Genomic DNA, 22,855 nt, shown 5'->3' on the forward strand with positions numbered 1-22,855 from the left:
GCTGAGAGGGGTGAGAGATGGTACATGTTTCTGGACTGTGATGGAGGCAGGGCCATCAGCTGACACATCCCGTCATCTGGGACGCAGAAGAGGATGTGTTTTACTAGTGTGAGTTCCAGCTCATTCCCAGCATAACGCAGGAACTCAGTGACTGGGGAGTGAAGGAGACATGAATTTGTGTTTCACATGACTCAAAGTCAGCATATTTTTTAAGACTAAATATTTAAATCTCAGTATTCAGTGTTTTCACATTTCTCTCTACTTCCGTAAAATCTAAACATTAATGAACATTTTTAACGTTTGATTTGGAGAAGCTAGGAACTGAGCAAACCCCACTAGCCCTTTTTGAGCCCTTGGTCTGTTTTAGTAACTTCAGCTAGCTTGCCTCTCTCAGAATTACATTTTGTCCTTGTCTGTCCTTTCATGCTTTTGCCTGTCACATACCAGCTTTATGTGAAGCCAGCTGTACTAAGGACATATTCCTGTGGTCAATGTTCCCATTATCAGATTTTGTCAGAAGAGCTCTGCTGGTTCAAAAGCAAAGAAGAAATTTGGCTTGATCAGGATACCCACGTGCTGCGTATAAAACACCCAGAGACTCTTCGGCTGTATTCCTACCTGGTTTGGGCTGACAGAAGCAGGAAGCTACTGTACCACACCACCAGAGCTCCAGTCTCATTTTGTGTAAGGCATCTTTCTCTAACTGCAATAATGCCAAAGCAAAATAACATTATAGGGATGAGCTGCTGTGTTCAGCATCTTGGCTGACTAGGGGTCTTGTTTGTTCCGGTTCAGCTACTTGTGGTAACAACATCCTAACAACATCTTCATCCTAAGATTCTCAGACTTCAGAGCTTGATGAAGGAAGTTTGTTTATCATCCCTAGTTGCCTAATGCATAAAACAGTACTTTTTCTAATCTTCATTCCCTTCTTCCCCTGCTGATTCCCTCTAGGCTGATACTTGCCATCCTTCAGCCTGCCTGTGTTCTCTGTCACTGCCAGTTCTGGGCTGAATACAGCCCATGCGTTTTTCAGAGCAAGAGGGACATTTTCAGTGGGTCAAATTAACAATAGACCAAAGCAGCATTTTAGGTGCCTCAATGTATTTGACCTCCCTGTGTACAGGATTCCCCCAGGTACAGTACTGCATATTGACAAATTTCAAAACTTAACAAGATGGCTATTTCCAAACTGATGAGCATCTGTTGGGAGGTTGCCAAAGACACAAGTGACAATTAGATGCCTAGATGCCTCTGAATCTCAGGAAAAAACAGCTGCATTATCCGCCCTATGGGAGCAGTGCTAGGTCCAGCTTTATTACAGACCACAGGGACACTTGGACTAATCAGTGCTTGGGAAAGGAAGGGAAGCCAGGCAATGAAGTGAGTGACAAGACCAAGCCCCTCCATCATTATCTTCCATTATTACAACCAATTGCCCCATGTTGAGAATTGCCCTGCTTTTCTGCATAGCCCCGTGCCTCAGGCAAGTTCCTTCCTAGAAATTAGTTGTTGTCCCATAAGTTCAAGGTTTGGAGTTTTTTTTTGTTTTCACCTTTACTGATAAGTTATGGCTGTGCTGTTTTATCCTTCTCTTAGGCTTTCGCTCCTCTAACTTTTAGGTTCATGAAGCAGCAAAGCAGGTTTGATTTGTTTGAAAGTCATGTGGAAAATTGAAAAGACACCATCACAGAAGGTCTCTCTCTCAACAGAAATTGTCTGTCACCCTGTGCACTATAAAACCTTTCTCAAAGAGCTAATTTGCATGTGTTGATAGTTTGTTATTTTTCTTTTATTATTGAAAGCATTCTGGGTTTGCTACCCCAGTGTCTCAGGCCAAAAATTATTAGAGGAGCTTCCATATGTCATCTATGACTTGAGACATTAGAGAGAACTTGATTTCCCTCAGGAAATATTTTTCAGATAATTCTGCCTGAAGATAGAGTGGTATGTGGCTTCTTTGTGGTTTTTTTTCTAGATTCTTATAAATACTTTCTTCCCTGGAGAAAAGAGAATATTTCCAATAAATGCTGTCTTCCCCATAATTGCTCTCTTCTTTTTTACACTGTCTCTTCTTCCACCTCCTGTATGCTGCCTTTCTGTGCTGAAACTCTGCAATGAGTCTCCTGTTTAGCCAAGCCAGCTCCTCTTACACCCACCCGTCTTCCAGAATATCAAGGTGGGCCCTGCCTGTCCTTGGAGGATGCCATCCTTAAAAGCTTGCCAGCTCTTCTGAGCATCTTTCAGAGCTGCCCCATGGCATCCCACCTACCAATTCCCCGAACAAGCAGCAGCCTCCTCGCCTGGAGTCCCAGGTCTGTGCTGCAGTTCTTTCTCACTCCTCACGGGGTCTTGGACCCCACTATTGAGCGGTCACTACAACCATGGATACCACCGACTACCATGTCCCCAACCAGCTCTTCCTTGTCAGTGAATAGCAGGTGCTGGGGAGCATCACCCTGCTTGGTCCACCCAATACCTCTATCAAGACATTCTCCCTGACACCTCTAGAAATCTTCCTCAACACTTGTGTCCTGCTGTGTTGCCTTTCCAGCAGATGAAAGGAGGTGAAAGTGCCCCAAAGAACAAGGGTCTGTGATACGAAGGCTTGAGCTGTCTAAAGAAGTCTTCGTGTTTGCCCTCACCCTGATCAGGTGAGGTGGCATCCTCCCACGTGATGCCACCCTCACTGGTTTCTCCTCTGATTGTGACCCATGAGCCCGCACCCAGCCCATCGCCTGTCCCATAGAAATGCTCTGCACCTCTGAGCTGCTTCTTCGCCCAGAGGGCATCTCCTCTCCTCTTCTTCGTTGCCTGTCTTACCTGCAGAGCCGGTACCCACCTGTGCAGGCAGTCCCAGCAGCTCTCCAGTCCTCCAGCGATGCCGCTGCCCTGTGGCCCCACTGGACTGCTCATCCCTCCGGGTTGTTTCGCAGGCTGTGCACACGTGTGCACGTGCGTGCTAGATGGGGGATGCCTCCTTTCACCCTCTTCCTGATGTCTCTTGTTCTCATCACCCTACACACTTTATTAAGCATGTCATATTCGCCCCTGGGCTTGGTTTTAAAAAAATAGAAAATGAGACTCCTTTTACAGACCTCAAGTGTTTGTTTAGCTGCAAACCCGATTTAAGTCTTTCTCCAGGTTAAGTTCCTCGCCTAGGTCTATAGCTGCTGGCACTCAGAAAGATAAATATGATCAAAATGTTCCCAAAATGAGGACTGGGGGGACGTGTGGGGTGTGTGTCAAGATGACCTGAGGCTTCTGTCATGTCACTGTACCTGTACCCCTCGCTCATGTGCTGTCACTGCTGTCTAAAACAAATCCTCAGCATGTGAAATTGCAATGTGATGGTGGAGCTGGAGTCCCCTCGTACACAGGAGGTGGAGCATCTGAGGCTTTCAGAGATAATTAGGAAGACTGTTTCCCAAGTGTAAAAGATGAGATTCGCTTCATTGGCAGGAAAAGGTAAAAATGTCTTCTGCTGATGGGGGAGGCAGCTCGACATCTGGGGGAGAGTTGGGGCAGAGGGAGGTGTGCTGAACGTCTCAGTGGGAGGTGTGCTGAACGTCTCAGTGGGGCAGGAGATTCTCACAGGAGCCAGGTGAAAACTGAGAATTAGGAGGGAAAAACCTCAGAGCAACTTTTGGGCTCGTGTTATGGCTAAGAGTGCTACTCACTGAAGATCGTATTTGATGAAATTTGCATGAAATATCCGTTTCTCTTCCTAATTATAGAGCTGGCATAATGATTCAGGAATATCCACAGACTATTTATGAAGTGAATTTTGTGAAGCGAAAGCTATGAACTATATTTGATTTGTTTAAATATTTGACAAGCTTTGAGTCTGACCCAGCTTGGGAGCAAAGAAATGCTGGCAGGGAAAGAGAGCGCAAGGCCTTTATCTTTACTGGATTATTTCTGCTAGGAAAGAAAACCTTTGGCTCTTCAATTATTTCAGCCCCAGCCTGATGTTTATTTCCTATCACGCAGTCCTGGATCATCTGACTTGTCATACAGGATCATGGTTGCTTTTTCCTTTTCTACCTAATGCTAAAAATGAGAATCTCGATTTCCCTTCTTACCCAACAGCCTACTGACAAGGCGGTTTTTGACAGGAAATTTTGGAACTGCACAGAATTGCTGTAAAATCCAGTATTGGGGGAAAATGATCACCCCTGACAGCTACAGCACAAACTGGAAATGCGTCTTCCAGGCTAACATGTCTTGCAACATCGCTGTTGCTATTAAAAGGGTAGCACAAGACGATTAGGTACGCAGGGAGGGTGTGAACGCCCAGCATAAACGGATAGATAGAAAGAGACAGTAGTGGCCAACCCGTGGTTCATGGGCAGCTTTTCTTCCCTGAAATGACTCGCTGGCACTATTCGGAGTCAAAGGAAATAAAAAAAGGTTAGAAGAGAGCCACAGCCTCCTGCTCCCACAGGAAGAGCAAAGTTTGCCACAACTCCTTGCTTCCGCCCTGATTTATCCCCGAATTGTTGAGGTGCTGCGATAGCTGATGCAGAAATTTCTTCTGATTACTGATTCATTCTCTTAGACGATGTAAAGTGTGTGTATTGATTAATGGATAAATAGGATGCATTGGCTGTACTGAGCCTACTGATCATGCTTGTATTCAATCATGGAAACAACGCTCCTTAAATGAGTACAAGCAGAATTGCAAAGTCAAGCACTCAAAAGGCTCAAAATGTCAGTTATGCCCAAAGTGATACTTAGCCTTTATTCAGCCCATTTGTGTATTTTTCATACCATGATATAATCTTTAATTACATGCCACACCCGATTTCTTGCCTTCTAGCAGCAAGGCTCAAAATGTATTTATCCTCCTGTAGTCAGTGGATTGTTTGAAAGACTATAGCTTTTTTCCAGGAAGATTTTTAGTGCCTGTATTTAGCCATCAAGAGGGCAACCTGTCTCTTCTGCTCTTCTGCAGCACAGTCCCTGCTTTTAAGCTTTTCGTAATACAGTTGTGCAAAAAAAAAATCTAATAGTGTGTTGCAGCCACAGGGAAAGTAAAAGTGAGACTAGTGGTCCTTGTTCGGCTGGTTGTTAAAAATGTCATGATAGCATCAATGACACCCCTACACGCAGTCTGTTCTCCCTATTGAAGTACTCTACTGTTTCCTGGCTGTTTGGCACCGGAGAGGGACCTGTCTGACAGACAGACATACCTCTAGGTGTGTGTGCAGGTTCAGCCGGACTACACGCCACATAGTACTTGCTTTATGTTAGACAGACTGGGAAAGAAAAATTACTGTAAAACCTACAGTATCAATATATTTTTTATTAATTTTTTGAGTGCTTTGCTCTTACAGACCTACGTTGTTCTTCTTCCAGTTCATTTAAGTTGTTCTTACTCCTCTAATTTTCCTTCCTACTTTTCTTTTATTCATAAGTGCTAATTAACTGTGCCTACAAGCCGTAACACTTTCCTAATGAACAAGCCATGAGCTTTATGAAAGTACCTCAAAAGACACGGAGAGAACCGCTTCCAGCTGAGCCAAACCCAGCACATCTCCTCGTGTCAGCCAGACGGGGCGAGAGTGGCTCCATTTAACAGCCTTTTGGAGAGTTGCCGACGCTGTGCAATTAAAAGCAAGCCTGCAAGAAGCAAGAGCGTTGGTGCTCAGCCGTGGCAGGGGGTGAGAGCGTGCCAGGAGGAGAGGTGTTTCCCGGGAGCCTGCTGAAGCCGTGCCGGCTCCGACTTGCGACATCATCCTCCGACCTTGCCTGAAAATACACCGCGTTCGAGAAAAAAACAAAACATCTGAGGACAGAGTGAAAGGAAAGTGTTGCAGGGAAGAGAGCCAGCTCAGCAGGAAGATGTGGAGTTGGTGTAATTGGAGGTGCATGGGAGTGCCTTGGGATGAAGGAGACTTTAAACGGAGAGGAAGGATTAGTCCTTTCCGGGTAAAGGCAAAATGGGAGAAATGGGTTGATTCACTGCCTCCACACTAACAGCAAATGAGATGGGTCTGTATTTCCATCCCTTCTTTTGCAGGCAGAGTCAAAACCAAAAGAGGTCTTCAGAGCTTTTACATTCTGCAACATAATAGCCAAAAAATGGCACTGGGAAGAAATCATTTGTTTCCTTATTTTTTATGCATTTTTGATGAAAGGCCCCATGCTGGATTGTCTTTACAGTGTTAGCATAAATACAAGTAATAGGAAAGAGAGAATAGAAATGGACTTCCATTTGGAAAAATTAAAATCTTTTAATATAATAACAAATTAAATTCTTGTTATGAACCATTGTGTAACAGAGAAAAAAAAGAAGGGATGTTTGATTTGCAGAAGTTCCTGCTTATCATTCATGGCAAATGAAGCAAATGCAGTTTTATTGCATGAAGGAACAATCTCCAACTGGCTTGAACTATTACGCACTCCATTTAGCCCAGAGGCTAAATGAGACATGCAGCAAGAATGAACGTTATGTAAAATAGGCATAGGTTGAGGGAAAGCTGCAAGAATGAAGCTGCATGGGGCTGAAAAATGCTTTTCCCAAATTTCTCCGTTTCTTCCACCTTGCTCATAGAACAGGGCCTGGAAGAATCCCAGAAACAGCGTCTCTCAGGCTGAGCTCGCTCTTCTGTATGGAGAGCAGCAGCAGCAGCAGTGCCATGCAGCAGCAAGGAGGGAAAGGGAGAGCTGGGGGGGTATAAAGGAGCACCAGGACCCCCTCTTCGGCTGTCAGACCAGGGTCTGACTCTTTGTAGCCCCCCACTTGTTGAAAGCGCAGCCGTTCTTCCTGTGGAAAGGCGAGTTTGCAAAACACAAAGAATGAATGAAAATCACTGCTTTCAGGCATAGAGCTGTATGTAACACATTCCCCTCACCAGCTGAGAATATCCAATAGCGTATGCAACACATACTTCCCTTCTGTGGTTTCAAAATCACTTTTCCTCAGTTAAATCCACTTTGTGAAAACATGACAAATATGAATCTTTCATGATTCTTCAGTGCTTCTTTGGACTTTACACTATAGCTTTGTTCACGACACGAAGGAGAACAAGGTTAGAGCAACACTGATTTTTCCTCTTAATGCTCTTTTATCTGTGAACATAAATGGAAGAAAAGCAAAGCAATAAATAGTTTTATAGAATAGCTTCCACCAAAGGGGTCTTTATGCCAAAGAATAAAAGAAAGATGAGGTTAAGTGTGCGTGGTCACACCAAAAAGTACCCTTTGACTTTCTGGTTGATTGGTAGGCTGTGCTGCGAAAGCCAGCATTAAACCTGATTTAGAAAAGAAACACACAGGGAGGAATATCTAGTCAGAATAACCCTACTGCCAGCCTCATGATTACATTTGTAGCCTGTAATTTTTTTCTAAATCATCTTTGAGAACAAGAAATATACAAAAAGTATTATTTAAAAAAAAAGGGGGGGGGGAGCGCCCACAGAAAAACTGACAGAACAAAAACAGCAACAAAAATAATAAAAGTAAATCAGGCTGAGCACAGTGCAGTGTGCCCAAAAGCCCAGGTTTTGAAAGTAAATTAGGATAAAAACAAAGTCTGGCTTTTTTCTTTTCAAACTGTTCTACACTCAGCCTTCTTGACTTGTACAACTTGCACTTGTGAGCACAACTATTGCTATTTTACATTCTTATTTAAGAGGGCTTTTTATCATAACCCATTAAAATTCCAATATTCCTGCTGGAGTCTCTCAAGTCATTTAATAATTCTGTGGTTTAATTATTGAAATTATTGCAATCTATATTGAGTAAGTGCAGCAGCATGTTGGTGATTTGAAGGGTGCAGTATACAGGTATTCTCAGCGGTAGAGGAAACATAAAGAGTCATCAGTCATGTTGGCTCTTCCACATAAAACAATGATGGGGAGAGAGGCTTTTTGGAGGTCTGACAACCCAAAGAGGATTTGGGACCCAAATTACTGTATCACATCCTCTTCTTCTCTTGCCCCCATGAGGTAAAAGTTCTTCAGCACATCAATTTCTGCCACTGAATTTTCACAATCATCTTAAGTTCCTCATAGTGAGTACATGCAGACCACCAACACCTGGGCAGGATAGAGTTGCACTACACTTACCTGATGCTGAAACCAGTTTGCTATATTTCTTTATCTCCCCTAGTTTAACCATACCTCAAGGGAAAACTTGATGCCCCTACGCACTCCCTAAGATCACAGTGGATGAGCATCGAAATGGGAAATCCTGATTCAAGTTCCTTTCTCCATCCTTATAGCACAAGCCAGTGCCCTAGAACATCCTGGGACAGTGGGTCGTAAATCCTTCTGAAAATTCCACTTTGCATGATCTAATCAGAGGTCAAGTTTTACAATAAAATTCCTGATTTATATTAAAATAGGAATTGAAATGCCCCAAACATCTTCTTCAATATTTGGTAAAAGGAACTTCTCTTACTCACATTTTCACATGCAGAGGGCAGCACCTTCAATAGGCAATATTGAGCCACCTTTCTCCTCCTGCCACCTGAAGATTACTGTACAGTCTGGTGGGGTACAGCAGAAAGTGTAAACTTGGGCGAATGGAAGACCTGAACTCACCTTTATACAATTCCAGGTATGTTTGCCCTGACTACTGGCTTATTTACTATGTCAAACAGAAGATGTCCTACCCTGACATCTTTTTAGAATGAGAAAGAACTGCTATAAAGGTGTTTTAAAGGCAGTGAGCGTTAACAGGAAACTAATAATTGTGTAAATCCCAGGCAGAGACAGGAATCTCAACCAAGCGAAGTGTTAGGTTGTGCTGTCTTCGAGGAAGTGGAGATTAAGATGTGCCTCTTTCTATACTTTTTAATAACTGCTTGAGAAGTTTCTCTTCTCTTGCTGCCTTGACAAGACACAGACTGGTATATACTCATCTAATAGACAACACAGAAAATACTGACTGCGTGGGGAAATTGTGCATTACAGTTAAGATTTACAAGAAGATGGGACTACCAGTCACCTCAAGGACTTGTAGGGCATGGATCATTGTCTGTTTTGAAAAGATGTGGAAGAACATGGTAGAGTACAAAGATAAAAAACTTGATCTCTCTCCAACTGCTGAGAACAAATTTCATAACTAGTTCATAACTGCATAAATACTGGATTGATTGCTACAGCAGCAGTCTCCAGCATGTGGGCCACATACGCTAAAACTGAGGCTGCTGATGGAAAACAAAACGTGATGTTATCTGCATAACATCTCCTTGCCCAATATTAGCTGTACCTGCAGCAGTCAATCTCGGTGTGCATGCTGGCTTTCTGGCTTGGGTGTGTATCACCCTCTCTTATCTCCCATCTCACTCCTTCTTCCTCCTGTGGAAATAAAACCCAGATTCAGGGGGAGAGGAACATACAGCATCTTCCAGGCAGATCTCCAGTCTGGATGGTCAAATCCCAAAATACCAGGCTGTGGTGGACTTCTGCTGGAGAGCCTGTTAAAATAAACAATTTTCTTAGGGAAATCACTGAGGTCTCCACTTGCGTTGTAGCACAAAGCCCCAGTGTAGATTCTCTCTGATAACAGAGAAGGAAGAGGGTTGATGGAAAACCAGCAATGTGCTGGGAACAAGAGTATGTGTTGCCCAATGTGTTTTTAGGCGCAGTAGGAATCCATGCACAGACATAAATTATCAAAGAGAGAAAGTGCCTCAGTATCAAAGCCATGTTCAATCTGTGGGCGAGCCTCAATGCCAGCTCAAATATAGCACAGCGAGCAGATGTCTTTACTACAGCAGGCATACTTAGACCTCCCTGGATTCACAGCAATGGCATAGAATTACAGCCTCTTTCATTCAAAAATTATAGCAAAAAATCTATGTTGCCACTCACCTTTTATATAAGCATGGGATGCTACAACACTCACCCACAGTGAGCGATCTGCAGTAAAGACAGAAAGGAACAGGAGAAATTAAAGGAGGAAGGAAGGAAGCAATTTCCATCCTTCCTCTTGAAACCAGGCTTCCTTCTGTGGAAGGATGCAAAAGTCCTTGTAGCCAAACTCAGGAGGTGTAGGTGGATGGGGAGGATACAAGATGGGTGAATAACTGGATGGGCCTTCAGGTTTCAAAAGTAGTGATAAATCACTTGAAGTCTACTGAGTGGCTAGTAATGACTGGTGTTCCTCAGTGGCTGATACTGGGGCCAATTCTATTCAGTGTCTTCCCCTGGACGATGTGGGGGAATGCAGTCTACAAGCTAGTGAATGGCACGAGATGGAGATAGCAGTTGACACACCAAAGGGCAAAGATGCTGTTTTAGGAGACCTCAACAAGCTGGAAGAATGGACTGGCAGGAACCTCATGATGTTCAGCAATGACAAATGTAAAGCCCCTGGAACAGAATAAGCCTATGCAACGGCACAGACTCTGCATTGGCTGGCTAGAAAGCACTTTGCAGAAACAGACCTGTGAACTGTTGTCCTCATGGACAAGTTGAACCTTGAGTTAGCAGTGTGCCCTTGAAGTGAAGGCGGCCAGCCTCGTAAGGTATTAGCAAGGATACAGCAGGTCGAGGGAATGACTCTTCATCTCCATTTAGCAGCTATGGGCTGCAGCTGTCCTACTGGGTTCATTTGTGGGCTGTAAAGTACAAGAAACATCAACAAACCAGAGCAAGTTCAACAGAAAGCCCCCAGGCTGGTTGGGGCTGGAGCACTTGACCTGTGAGGAGAGGCTGAGGGACCTGGGCTGGTTCAGCCTGGAGGAGAGGTGGCTTCAGGGACACCTGACTGCAGCCTTCCACGGCCTAAAAGGTAGTTGTAGAAAAGGTAGAGCCATACTCTTCTCATAGCTGCATAAAGAAGGTCTCTTCCCTAATAGGGTAAGAGGCAATGGACACCAGTTGTAACAAGAGAAATTTCAACTGCATGTATTGAAAAACATGTCCACAATGAAGGTGGTTAAACACTAAAGCCAGTTGCCCAGAAAGGTTGTGAAAGCTCCATCCCAAAAAATACTCAAAAGCTGACCAGACATGGCCTCAAGCAACCTGACCTAGCTTAAAAGCTGGCCTGGCCTCGAGGCCTTCAGAGCTCCCTTACAACCTGTTTTTTTTTCTATGATTTTGTGTTCCATAGAACCCAAGAGAGAAAATAGGCAACAGAAAACCTGAATTCTTAATGTAATGCTCAAAACTTTCCCTCAGAGAGGCAGTTTCTGGGTGGAGAGGGTCCGTGCCTGAACCTCACGAGTTTAATACCATCCCTACATATTCAGAGATAAATCCTGTTCCCAGCCTTTGAGTGATAATCTCCTGCCCGTAAAAATCTCACAACTGTGGATGTTGTTTCTGCAAATAGCTATTGCGAAAACCTTTGGGTATGTATGAGGGTGGCTGACAGTTTTCCACACCTTATCAGGTATTTATGTTAAAATGCTCGCTCCCTTTTTACTGGAGAGATCTTCACAGCCCATTTCACAATGTTTGTTTCTTTAAGCTATGAACTACAAAATTCATGTCAAGCTTCTGGAAGATACTGCTCCGCACCTACCCCTCTGGCTTTGAAACCACTCCCCAGAGAGTCACAGAAAATTGGTAGGTAAAGGAATTAATAAATACATAGCAACAACAATTACTATGAATACAAAACAAGGCAGCAGGAGAAGTTAACTATCATGTTTAATCCCTCCTAGCACCCTTCCTCTCATAGACATTGTAGGAGAAGCTGTTTAAAACTAGTGGTTGACATCAAGTTCTGTTGAAAATATTATATAAAACCTTACTGAGTATGGCTACTGCGGATGCGTTGGGGTTTTTTTTTCGCTTTGCCTCTATTCAGTGGAATACAGGATGGACAACCTGAGTGGAAAACTTAATTTCAAATAAAACCCATTGGTGATTTAATATGAGAAGTTACTATTAATGATAAAGAACAGGACACTAACATAAATTCTTTATTGGGATGTTGTCATTAAAAACAACTCTTCTTCCTATTTTAAAGCTGAATTACTGGAAAACAATATTGAGGTATGAAATGCTCCTGTTTTATTATGATTCTGAAGGTATAGAATTAGATTTTTCTGACAGATTTATTATTTTTAATTAGAATCAAAAGTGCAGACTAAAGTCATAGTTATAATGAAATCTTAAATTCACATTAATATTTTAATAGAGGCATCTGAAGCAGTCATTTTGCCCAGAAGAACAGGTCAAGTCTCTGAATATTTGATTTCAAAAGCTAAGTAGAACTAAAAATATTGACTTAAACATAAAGTGTTAAGTATATCAACCAGGTACTGCCTTGAAGAAATAGACTGATGTGGGACAGCAGCAAAACAAAAGAAGCAATTTTTATCTTCTTATTAGACTTCTAGCAGCAAATATATGGAATTCTGAGTGCCTGACGTCAGGCCTCTCAGATAATTTCTTTTTGTAATGTAAATGAAAATCAGTGATTAATGTAGCATTTCCTGAATGGATACCAAAACTACTTCATCTTTTTGATTAATCTCTTAGGCACACGCTGCAGTTTGCATTAAAAAGAAAATCAGATATGAATTTACTGAGCCAAGAATACAGCCCTCTCCCAGTTAAAATGCATGGTCTGTGTGCATCCACTGCCTGTATCACATTGTGAGGAGAGGAGAATGGTTCCGAGCTGCACTGGCAGCAAAAGCCCCAGCGTCTTTCTCCCCTTGCCCATCTTTACTTGTCCCACCTCTAAAAATGAATACACAGTTGTGGGTGAAATTCAGTCTGTCAACGGAATATGAAAAATAATCAGAGGACTTCCACTTATTGCTGCATGAATTGGTTTTCCAGTTTTTATTTTCGTGTCATAAGCAATATAAATTCAAGCTTAATTTTACCAATTTTTTTTTTATAGTGTAGGGCGAATTTGAAGACCCTTCTAAAGAAGCCAATCACCAGGTACAGGAGTGCTGCACAGCCCAAAAGTACTACCTTGACCCCTGAAGCAATGTCAGTACGGCCCTGCAGACTTTCTCTCAGCAAGACTTGAGTGTTGGCTCAAGTATCTCTGTGTGGTGCACCATGACATAGCCATGCCCATCACCACACCTGACCGGAGCTGGGTTGTCACGGCTTCTTCCCAAGGTTGCACCTCACTCCAGACACCTGAAGCCACCGAGGCTGCATCCGTGTGGCTCGGGACCACTGGTTTTTTCCCGTGAGATATCCTATAGACAACAAACTAGGTTTCTCTCTCCTGGCCCTGTAACGAGACCACTGATTGTATTCAGACAAAGCAGATCACAGGAAGGCATCTGGATGTGATCTGGAGATGGCAGGAGAAGGAGAACCGCCTGCTCTTTGGTCGTGGTTTCTAAATTCCAGTTCATCGCTAAAAGGGTCAGTACCTCGGTTCTAGCTGGATTTGGGCTTAACTTCCAGACATTAGTTTTGTTCTGGTACGTTAATGAGCTCTTCAGTACCTCTGATTTTCTTCTCCCCAAAATGCTCATTGGTAATGTTTAAACTGTCTTGGCAAGTCTGATGAGCTTGACAGACTTCTATAGTGCCTCCCAGTACGACATCTCTTCCACCACAACCTTTTGATATTTAACATATAGATTTAATTATCAGGGAACATAGAATCATTTAAGATCATTGAGTCCAACCATAAACGATAGATGAGAATATAAGATGAGAATTAAAGTAAGGTGTAAAGTTTAAAGCATCTTTGATTGCATTCAGCCTTAAAAGCCTCAGCATTAGTGTGAATCTTATCTTTTAAATACCTCTCTCTGTCCAGACAACACACACATCAGTGTAACACTCCATGGATGTGGATGTGTTGAGCGGGGCCGGTGCTGTCTGCGGTATTTCTGAATAGAAGCCTCTGGGTGTAGGAGATGGTCCAAGAAGGAGCAGCTGTGCTCAGTCAAGACCTCGGTTTGGAGCTCTTGGCAAGTGGAAGTGTAAGTTGCTACAGATAATCCATTATCATCTTTGACTTGTTTGGCTTCTTTCTGTATCTTCCCTGGGAGCACTGCAAAAGCCAAAGTTGTGTTTACATAGCTCCGTTCCTCCTTAGCAATGTCCTTATCCTTTTGGAAACTAACTAGTGAGGCACAAAAACTGCACACTGCAGGCACATTTCTAGTAACCCTAACTTTGCCTATCCATAAAGCAAGCGGTATAACAAGTGGCAGTTTTGCCTTCAACCTCTCTTTTTGAAATTAGTACTGGAAAGGCACACACATTCTGTATCAATTAAACAACATATGGATGCCAGGAACCGACCCAGAAAAAGACAGCACTTTACTGGGATCTGTGCTAGCATCAGAAAAACCTACAGCCTATTTCTAATCAGGGTTTACTGTGCAGTGCCTGGAAAAGAATGGATGGGACAGACAGGGTTGGTAGGGAGCTTCGTGAACCACAAAAAAGACCAAGAAGAGTTTTCCCTTCTGAACCCCTGTTCTCCGTTTGAAGGTTTGAGCTCATCACTCTGAGCCTCTTTCAGACCCAAATGCCTATGGCAGTTTTCCCACACGACATGCCAAAGGCAAACACACGGTCTTTTGATGGCTGGAGCAGATTAACAAGGGGTAGAGAAGTTGTTCATATCTTTCCTTTAGCCTGGGAGGCAGGGATTGAAAGTCATATCTCATACTTCCTAGGCCAACGTCCTAGTTGTTGTCTAACTGTTCTCTCTTCCTTTCATTTAATAAAGCTTCAATTAGCCTGTTTGAAATGGGATGCAGTTAAAAAAAAAGAGACTAGGAGCCTCTTTTTCTGCCCGTCTTGTCAGGGTGGCTCATAGTTTAGTGATCAGATGAGATACGGAGACTGAATTTCCTCAGAGAAAAGAGGGAGTAGTCTAGAGATGTCCTGTGCTGGGTGACTCCTCTCATTACAGAGCTATTGAATAAAAAAAAGGTAAGGTGCATTTTTGCATAGTTCTCAACCTGGTTGGAGCATTTCTCCAGTCAGATGTTCCACTACATCCTGACCAGACGTGGACACTGAATACATTTCCTCAAGTCTTCTTCACAAGAGCAAATTTCTCACTAAGACGTCGCCATATGGTTAGTACTGTAACATAGTAATGACCAAAAAAATCTCACTAAAGGAAAATCATTCATGAGAGTATTTTCAAAAAACATCCTGCCATCCTCATGCTATCCTCAATTATTTTAGGTCCGATGTTTGTGAGAAAGGCTGAGGACTCTCTGCTTTCTGGCAGAACAGCTCTGCTTAATTAAAATAACATAATTTGGAACAGCAGACACAGATCAAGCAATAAATGGTATAAAAATGAGCCAGACCACAAAACAAGAGAACAGGCTCATATTTGTTACCAAATCTGATTCTTACCTCTTTTGCTTCACCAGTGACATGTAGTTTACCCATTCTAAGTGTTTTTGCTTTGCTGTTATATGTGATGATATCTAGATCACTTCATGAGCAATTTTCACATTGCACAGTGGAATAAACAGCTCCCAAAACATAAGAGAGACACCTCCTCTGTATAATATTTTCATGACAAAATTAATTCTTGCAAACATAGTGAAGGGAATCTTACAGAAATTATTCTGAAATAGTGTGCTGTGAAAACTGAAACCTTGTTATATAATTCCTTAAACTATCAGCAAGATTTTAAAAAAATCAGTATGTTTTCTAGATGGAGAATCTGCAACATTGGCCAAAAACACCTGAGCAATGCCATAGCCTTTTCTTTGACTTTGTAAAAGTTATTTTCATCCCTCTTATTGCAATTTCTTTAACCTATTATTGAAGGAGTAAATGTCATTCCTGAGTTATTCCCTGCACCTCAGAATTTTTAATGGGAACAGGGGGAACAGGTTTGCTCTCAAGTAATGTATAGCTGCGCCAACACAAAATATATTTGGATATCACTCCTGTAAAGTGTGAGAAATGAGACCAGAAAACTTTATATGCGATACCAAACTTCTTCCAGTCGGATCACCAGACTTGTCAAACCACTAAACTCTTGGTTCAAATGAATGCAGACATTTGTGAGACCTTTGTGACTATCAATAATGATAGGATGGAGAACTTATTTCTAAAGTCCTTCAGATAGTGATGGGAGGCTCGAATCTGTCCAGAAGCTATTAGACTAAGTTGTCTTGCAGTGGAAGCATTTCATCATATACGAAGCAGCTCCTGAACGTCTTCAGCCTACAGCATGGCATGTTCATACAGCCCTGAAGAAGCTTTGATTTAGTTGTGGGGGCTGACAGGAGTTACACATATGGTTTGCTTGTTGCCACAGAGGGGGTGGCATGCCCGTGAGAGGGGGCGGTGGGTAAACAGGCATGGTACGCAGCCATTTCATTTTAACCTGCTTGTGTGTGTGCAAATCGCCACCCACAGCCGCGTAGTGAAGGGAAAATGAAGGAGAAAAATTGCATTTTTAGAGCAAGATCCTTAGTTATTTCCCATCTGGTAGGGCATGCCTAGCACATGCAAGACCTGATGACAGCAGAGGAGGAGGAGGAAGCCCTCCATCACTCCCGTGCAACTTGCTGGTTGCTCTTAGAGTGAGTTAAATCAGCATGAGGGCTGGATTACAGCTATTCTGGTATGTCATGACACAAACTCACTGAAAAAAGCGATCCAGAGCCATTATTTAATAGAGGGATTGATCTAATGGGAGACTTTTTGCCTAGAATTGTGATTATTCATTCTTGTACTCCCACTACGTGTGTCAGCTCTGCAAGATGTGTCTTCATTCAAAACCCCAGCCCTGTCCAGCCAGAGATATGCTCATCTCTTCTGCTGTGATTTATTTTTACTGCTTTGTGTCAATATTAAACAAGCGCCTTAACACTTTTGGAGCAAGTGAAGATGTGATAAAGAGAATAACAGTTTTTCCCTAATAAGCTGTCATTACCTAAATAACTGTAAATGTTGTGCTATTGCTTTCATACAATTTAAGATACCGCAATATAGACATTATTTTGCTATGTGATTTTTAAATCTTCCTCTAGCTTTTATAAGGGCATCTGTCAGGTTACAATTTACAAATTTTATTTACTGTGAAGAAAGCCAATTCATTACACTTCACTGAAATCTTAAATTAATGGAGTCGCTTTTCTGAAACTTTGCTAGTTTACAAGTTATTTGTCTTTATTCAGGAAGCCTGTGGATACCCAGGTAATTTTGTTTTTTAAGCCTTCAAACTCTGAAAACGAGTCATTTCATACACCTTCTGTCTCATGTAACATCTATTAGCTTCTTAAGAGAATCATCCTGATAAGAATATCTCATTATAACACCCAGAATGCATTTCCTACATTTGTTTATGTCGATGTTGGGGGAATTAAATTTTTAACATATGAATATGTGTCTAGTCTAAACATGACTAAGAAATGGCACACATTTACATAGCCACAAGGTACGTAAAGCATTTCCTCTTTGACACAAGAAATATGCCTGAGAAAAGAACTTACAGACCCCCAAATTAGATGGCTACACTACTGTTTTGAAAGAGTAAGTGAAGTTAGCCAGCAATGAAACGTTACCCTTGTGCTGACAGCTGCAAGTCAGTACAAAACTAACCTCATTTCCCCTTTTTTTTTTTTTTTTTTTTAAGAAGAGAGACAAGGCTAAGCTCTCTCTTTTTCTGTGTGGACCCTTAGAAATAGCAGCTGTTATATGAGCTGGCTTCACAATAATACTTCTGTTGTTAGAGCTCCCATTAGGGACTTCTAGCACTCAAAGGGAAAGCAACCTACCTTCCATCTACCTTCCTGCATGTCCGGGGAGGGTGATCAAGTACAGCATTTCCAAAGTTGTTTTGTTTTCCTTTACAGATTTTGCTTTATCCTTTGAGAACTGGATACCCCTCCAGGTGAAAATAAAACAAATTCACTTAGCTGTGCCTGAGGGGTGATGAAGTATAGGAAAAGCCTGTGTATGCTGAGTAGGATTAGGAAGCCTGAAGGGGAGCTGGGCAGAGCCTCTCGGTTTAAAACTCCAGGCACATGCCAGAATGAAAGTTAGAGCTACGTTACTAAAGAATATAGGCTGGAGACGGTTCTCTGCAATGCAGCCAGACGGTACTGGAACTTGACAGCTAAATTCCCTTCCTCTCCCAGCAGCCTGGCTACGGGCGGGTTGCCACTGCCAGCTCTATTGGGTGCTCTCTCGGGACAATGTAAGTTATCATGTCTGCACCAAAACCATGCCAGGAGCAATGCTTGCTGTCTGACAGTGCCTACTCCTTGCTGCTATTTTACTGAAGTGGATTTATAGATGTAGTCCTACAGACGCAAGCTACAGGACAGGCCCTAAGCTCTTCTCATCGTAAGGTAAATCCCAGTGCCATAAATGAACATAACATTTTACTGGGAAATTTAGTAGGTGAGAGGATGGGTAGATGTCAAGTAACCAGGGTGGCTGTCAGACCTTTTTCTTTTCTTGTCTTTTAATTTCTTTCAACTAAAATTCTTATCTCTTGGCAAAAAATCACCTATCCTTCCTAATGTGCATAGGAATTACTCAGCAGAAGAAGGATGGGGCGTGTCTGGAAAAGTTATTTCTGGCTTTGAACTGTTAGGATTTGGAGATGGCCGGCTTATTCAAAAGCTTAGTTTTTTCTTTTTTTTTTCTTATTTCCTATCTCAGAACATAATTCCAGTTGCTAGCAAAACCTGCATCAATGATATTGCACCAAAAAAAGAAGATTGACTTTCAATTTCTATTTCTTTTGTGGCTTACAAACAATGTGTTTCTTTTAAAGGAAGCTTATTTTCACTTGAGTTTCTTGAATTACATAAATTGCTTTCTTATAAAGGAAACCACAGTACTATTGATCATGAAAGGTGATTATTTGTGTGAAGATCTGTATAAACTCAGAGGTTACATTTTGAGATGTCCAGGTTACGACCATTGTTGGGAGTCTGCTGTAAGCAATTTGGGTAAGTGCAGAAAATGTTTCTGCACGCTTACAGGAGAGGTGATGCTGCGTGGCATTCTGAAGGGATGCTGCTAGGAGGGTGACGCACGTGAGAATTAGCTATTCTGAGAAGTGTTGCGGATTATGAACTGGCAATACGCACCGGAGAAACAGCTTGCTTAGTACAAATACAGTCTACATCAAAATTTCATAGAATTGAGTTGAGTTCTATTAATGGGTAGAAAAAAAGTGATTTTTTTTTAAAGTTAAAACATTTTATTCAATATTTTTGATGCTGCATTTAAAAAACCTGTTTAATTGAATCTAGTTAGATACAACTATGAAAAATTCAAAAGTTATTTCAATTATCCCACCATGGACAATTCATTTTCAACCTGATCATTATTTTCCAGAGGGCAGGGGGAAGAGAGAAGCTGTTTTATAAGAAAAAGAGAAGAAATCTCTTTATGTTAAAGGATTTTTTTTTCTGTTTTGCCATTGATTAAAAAAAAATATTTTCACAATACAAGCACTGATAATGAGCCTAAGTCTGTCACCCATAGTCAGGCTGTTTTCCAGATTAATGAAGGAGAGTAACATCTGGTCCTTAATCAAGACATACCTTGTTTTGTTCCTGCAAATCTGTATTGATTTTTGCTCTGATGTGTGACAAAAATGATTACAAATCACACCCTGGGATGTATTCCTAATATCACTTATTTTAAAGTCAGTGTAGACAAACCTTTAATTTTTATTTATGTATGTATTTAGTATATCCATGTATTTACTTATTTAAATCATACAGTCATTATCAGAGTCTCTTAAAAAGGAAAGAATTAGGATCTTCTGATCATGAATGGAAGCTGCAAAATAAACCAAGAGTGTATCAGTAAATAAATTAGTATCTGGATAAACTTCTTGATTAAATGAATCTTGCTAAAAGCACCAGATGCGAAAAAGACAAAAGACTAATTGTCAGCATCAGTGATGCTAAGTGAATGTTTGACTTACTGATTATAATGAACCGCTGCTGTTAGTGGGAGTTTTGTGAAAATTGTTTGTTCTTGAGTTATTCTTCCATGGTGAAAATGCAGTTTTGGTGGCATTTTTTATATGCAATTATTTTGTCTATTGATATACAGCTCATTTGCTCCAGGAAAATGTCTCTTATTGTAAGTTGGGGGGGGTTGTAGTATGCAAATCATTTTTCTATAAACAATATTGATTAGACTAATATTGGTGGGGTTTAATTTTAAAGTGCTACACAATGTCTAGTTTGTCTCCATTAGTCATAATTTTTGATCCATGAACTTTCTTCTAATTGCCACTGAATGTCATTTGCAACCTCATAGGGATTTATAAATAATAAGTCTGAAACATCAGAAGCTCTTCAGCTAGTAGAAGTTGTGAAATGTTCAAAGCATAGCAGAGATTCACAAAATGGCATATGACTAAATACTCGTAACAAAAAAAACCCTCTAATAATAGCTAGCTGAGCTGTGTGAATATAATCATCAATCTCCCATTGCTAACAATATTTAGTTCAAAAGACCTTCCAAATACATATCTTTGGCACGTCATGCATTTTAATTCATGTAATTGGAACAGAAAAGAAAATATAAATAACTGTCAAGCGACTTACTGGACGTGGCTGTCATTTTCTCGATGGTACTAAAAAAAGTAAAATTAAAAGCCATGAATATTTTCAATGTTTAGAAAACAGCATTAGTTTGGTTGCAGATTTTGGCTTGTCATCTGTGTTAGTGCTGTGCAAATACCTGGGAGTACTCCTGAAGAGAAAAAGAGGGGAAGGTAGCTCTTTTAGTGGCTCTGTGCTTCTGATTGATAGCCATTTTGTCACATCTTAGTATGTAAGGATTTTTGTTTTCCATCAACCTCATACTGCCAGGTGTCTCCTGGGTGAGGACTAGCTGCATGATCAGCAGGAGGCTATAAACTCTCTACAGACCCAGTCAAAGCAGTAGCAGACTCATACCTCACACTTTGGCCTGGAGTATTTTTACACTTGAACCACAGTCACAAGAGGTTCTAGTTATCCAACCTAAATTATCCCGTTACTGACTGTCATAGCTTAACTCCTCCTTATGGACCTCTGGGGTGAGAAGGAGGTTTGACCCAAGCATTTGTGGGGGCAGTCAATGAAAAGGGGTGAATCATGATAAAGAAGAGGCGAGGATTAATGGCAGAAACCTGAAGCAACCTATTCTTCCAAAAATGTTTATCTCCTCTTCCTCTACATCCTTCCTAGTGGTGAGCGAGCTTTGATGGACTTATCTCAAGGTTTCACTTTGCACCTCTGCAACCCTCTCCTGGGTTGCTTTGCTCAGGCTCAAAGGAGCCTGAAGGAGCCAGCTAAAGAGCTGTGGGCAAAAAGACTCTGCAAGCAAGAAATGCACAAATTTATAGCGTAAAGCAATTGTTGGTTATCACTCCCAAATGCTGCAAGTCTAAGCTTTAACATGCTCGCCGCCCTGAAAAGACACCTGAAGAGGTTTTGCTGGTTAGAAGGTGACAGTCGGAAAGGAAAGAGCTGGCCCCTGCCCCTGGATTGAAACCTCCATGCTGACGAGTTGTCAACTGCTGACTCCACCTTTCTCCCTTCAGGGTTTTATTCCTTTCTGTGTTGACATTTTTCCTTTTCAATCTGTCAGCTGCCAACAAACACCATCTCCCCATCTCTGTCTGCAATTTTACCCTTCGTATTTTGCATCATTCTCTCTACAGGCCTTCCTGTGGGCTTTCAGAGCTGAGTTACTTGCTCAGAAGTCTGGGACAAGTTTATACAATGAGAACACATCAGAAATAGGCCTGAGCCACTGGAAGACCGACAGCCGTCACAGACAATCACAGAGCAAGGGGGTTATGTTTCTTTTTCAGTGTGTCCAGCTCATAGAGGATTCAGCAGCTCTTCCTCTGCTGAACAAGATAACTTGCTTTATTAGCAAGTGTCCTGCAGGAAGATTACATCTGTGCTCTGTTTTTGTTTCTAAGTGTAACTGAGAATAAGTATTTATCAATAAAATTCATGGCACAGTTTGGCCCTAACTGTATAGCAGATATCTGGATAGATGTGCTTCTGCTATCACCCTGACCCTAGAATTTGGGAAACCGGTTGTCTCACAGTTGTACTACACTCTTGACTGGTTCCCCATTTTCCAGTTTCTGATATATTTCCAGACAGTGCCCCAGTCTTTTTGTTCCAAACTGACACTGTGACCCTCATGTGACAGCTTTTACAGAAGCTTCCCTGCAAATACATTAAAACACATGTTGAAATCTCGGGGGGGGGGGAATGACCCTGGAGAAAGAGTGGCTTGTTTTAGAACTGTACAGGTGCTTGGGGTGACATAACTCTTCTCATTCGGAGTCTAATCACAGCACTTTGTGTCAGTCCTGGAAGACTGCTTGTGGTGCATTCAAAATGCCACTTGCCCACCTACTCAGCATGTAAGTTTACTGTGTACTGTGCATGGGATTACAAAATAAATGGGTATTAAATTAGCGTTTTAATGATGCTGGGATCTCTAACAGGCACAGAAAGCAAAGGAATTCCTCACTGCCTTTGCACGTGGTGTCACGTATGTGTTGAACAGAAACACTCTGGAGGGCATGTGATGGGGGTCACCAAAATGTTCTTTCCTCTTTGTGCAACTGAATGTGCTGAGGTAATTTTCTCAAAAGTATTTTTAAGGAGAAGTTGTTCATTGTTATGTGGAAATGTAAAAGCTGCAACATTATGCGAGAATGTTGCTTTAATATCCACGGTATTCATCGCTCACAAAGGGGTCTGATGAAGACTTTACTGAAGTGAATAGAAAGATTCCCATTGCCTTCAAGCCCTAAGCATCAATATTATTAAGCTAATGACTACTTTGAGGCAACGGCTACCAATGACAACTGGAGGATTTCTGAAGCTGATGTTTGTTCTGGGCAGAAATCAATTACTTGTATGTCAATTATGGTAAATAAAAAATACTGAGTTCAGAAAATTGAGATGTTGTTAGCCTGA

At 41.7% G+C, this 22,855-nt stretch overlaps 1 long non-coding RNA gene across 1 annotated transcript; it reads left to right on the forward strand.

The window, feature by feature from the left end:
- The first annotated feature begins 2 nt into the window (after positions 1-2).
- On the forward strand, positions 3-7,681 carry LOC128142829 (uncharacterized). The gene is made up of 2 exons (XR_008235522.1): positions 3-2,179; positions 5,421-7,681. It is a non-coding gene; the product is annotated as an uncharacterized LOC128142829 (long non-coding RNA).
- The last annotated feature ends 15,174 nt before the right edge of the window (positions 7,682-22,855 follow it).

Source organism: Harpia harpyja, chromosome 6 (genome assembly GCF_026419915.1).
Source record: "Harpia harpyja isolate bHarHar1 chromosome 6, bHarHar1 primary haplotype, whole genome shotgun sequence".
NCBI lineage: Eukaryota > Metazoa > Chordata > Aves > Accipitriformes > Accipitridae > Harpia > Harpia harpyja.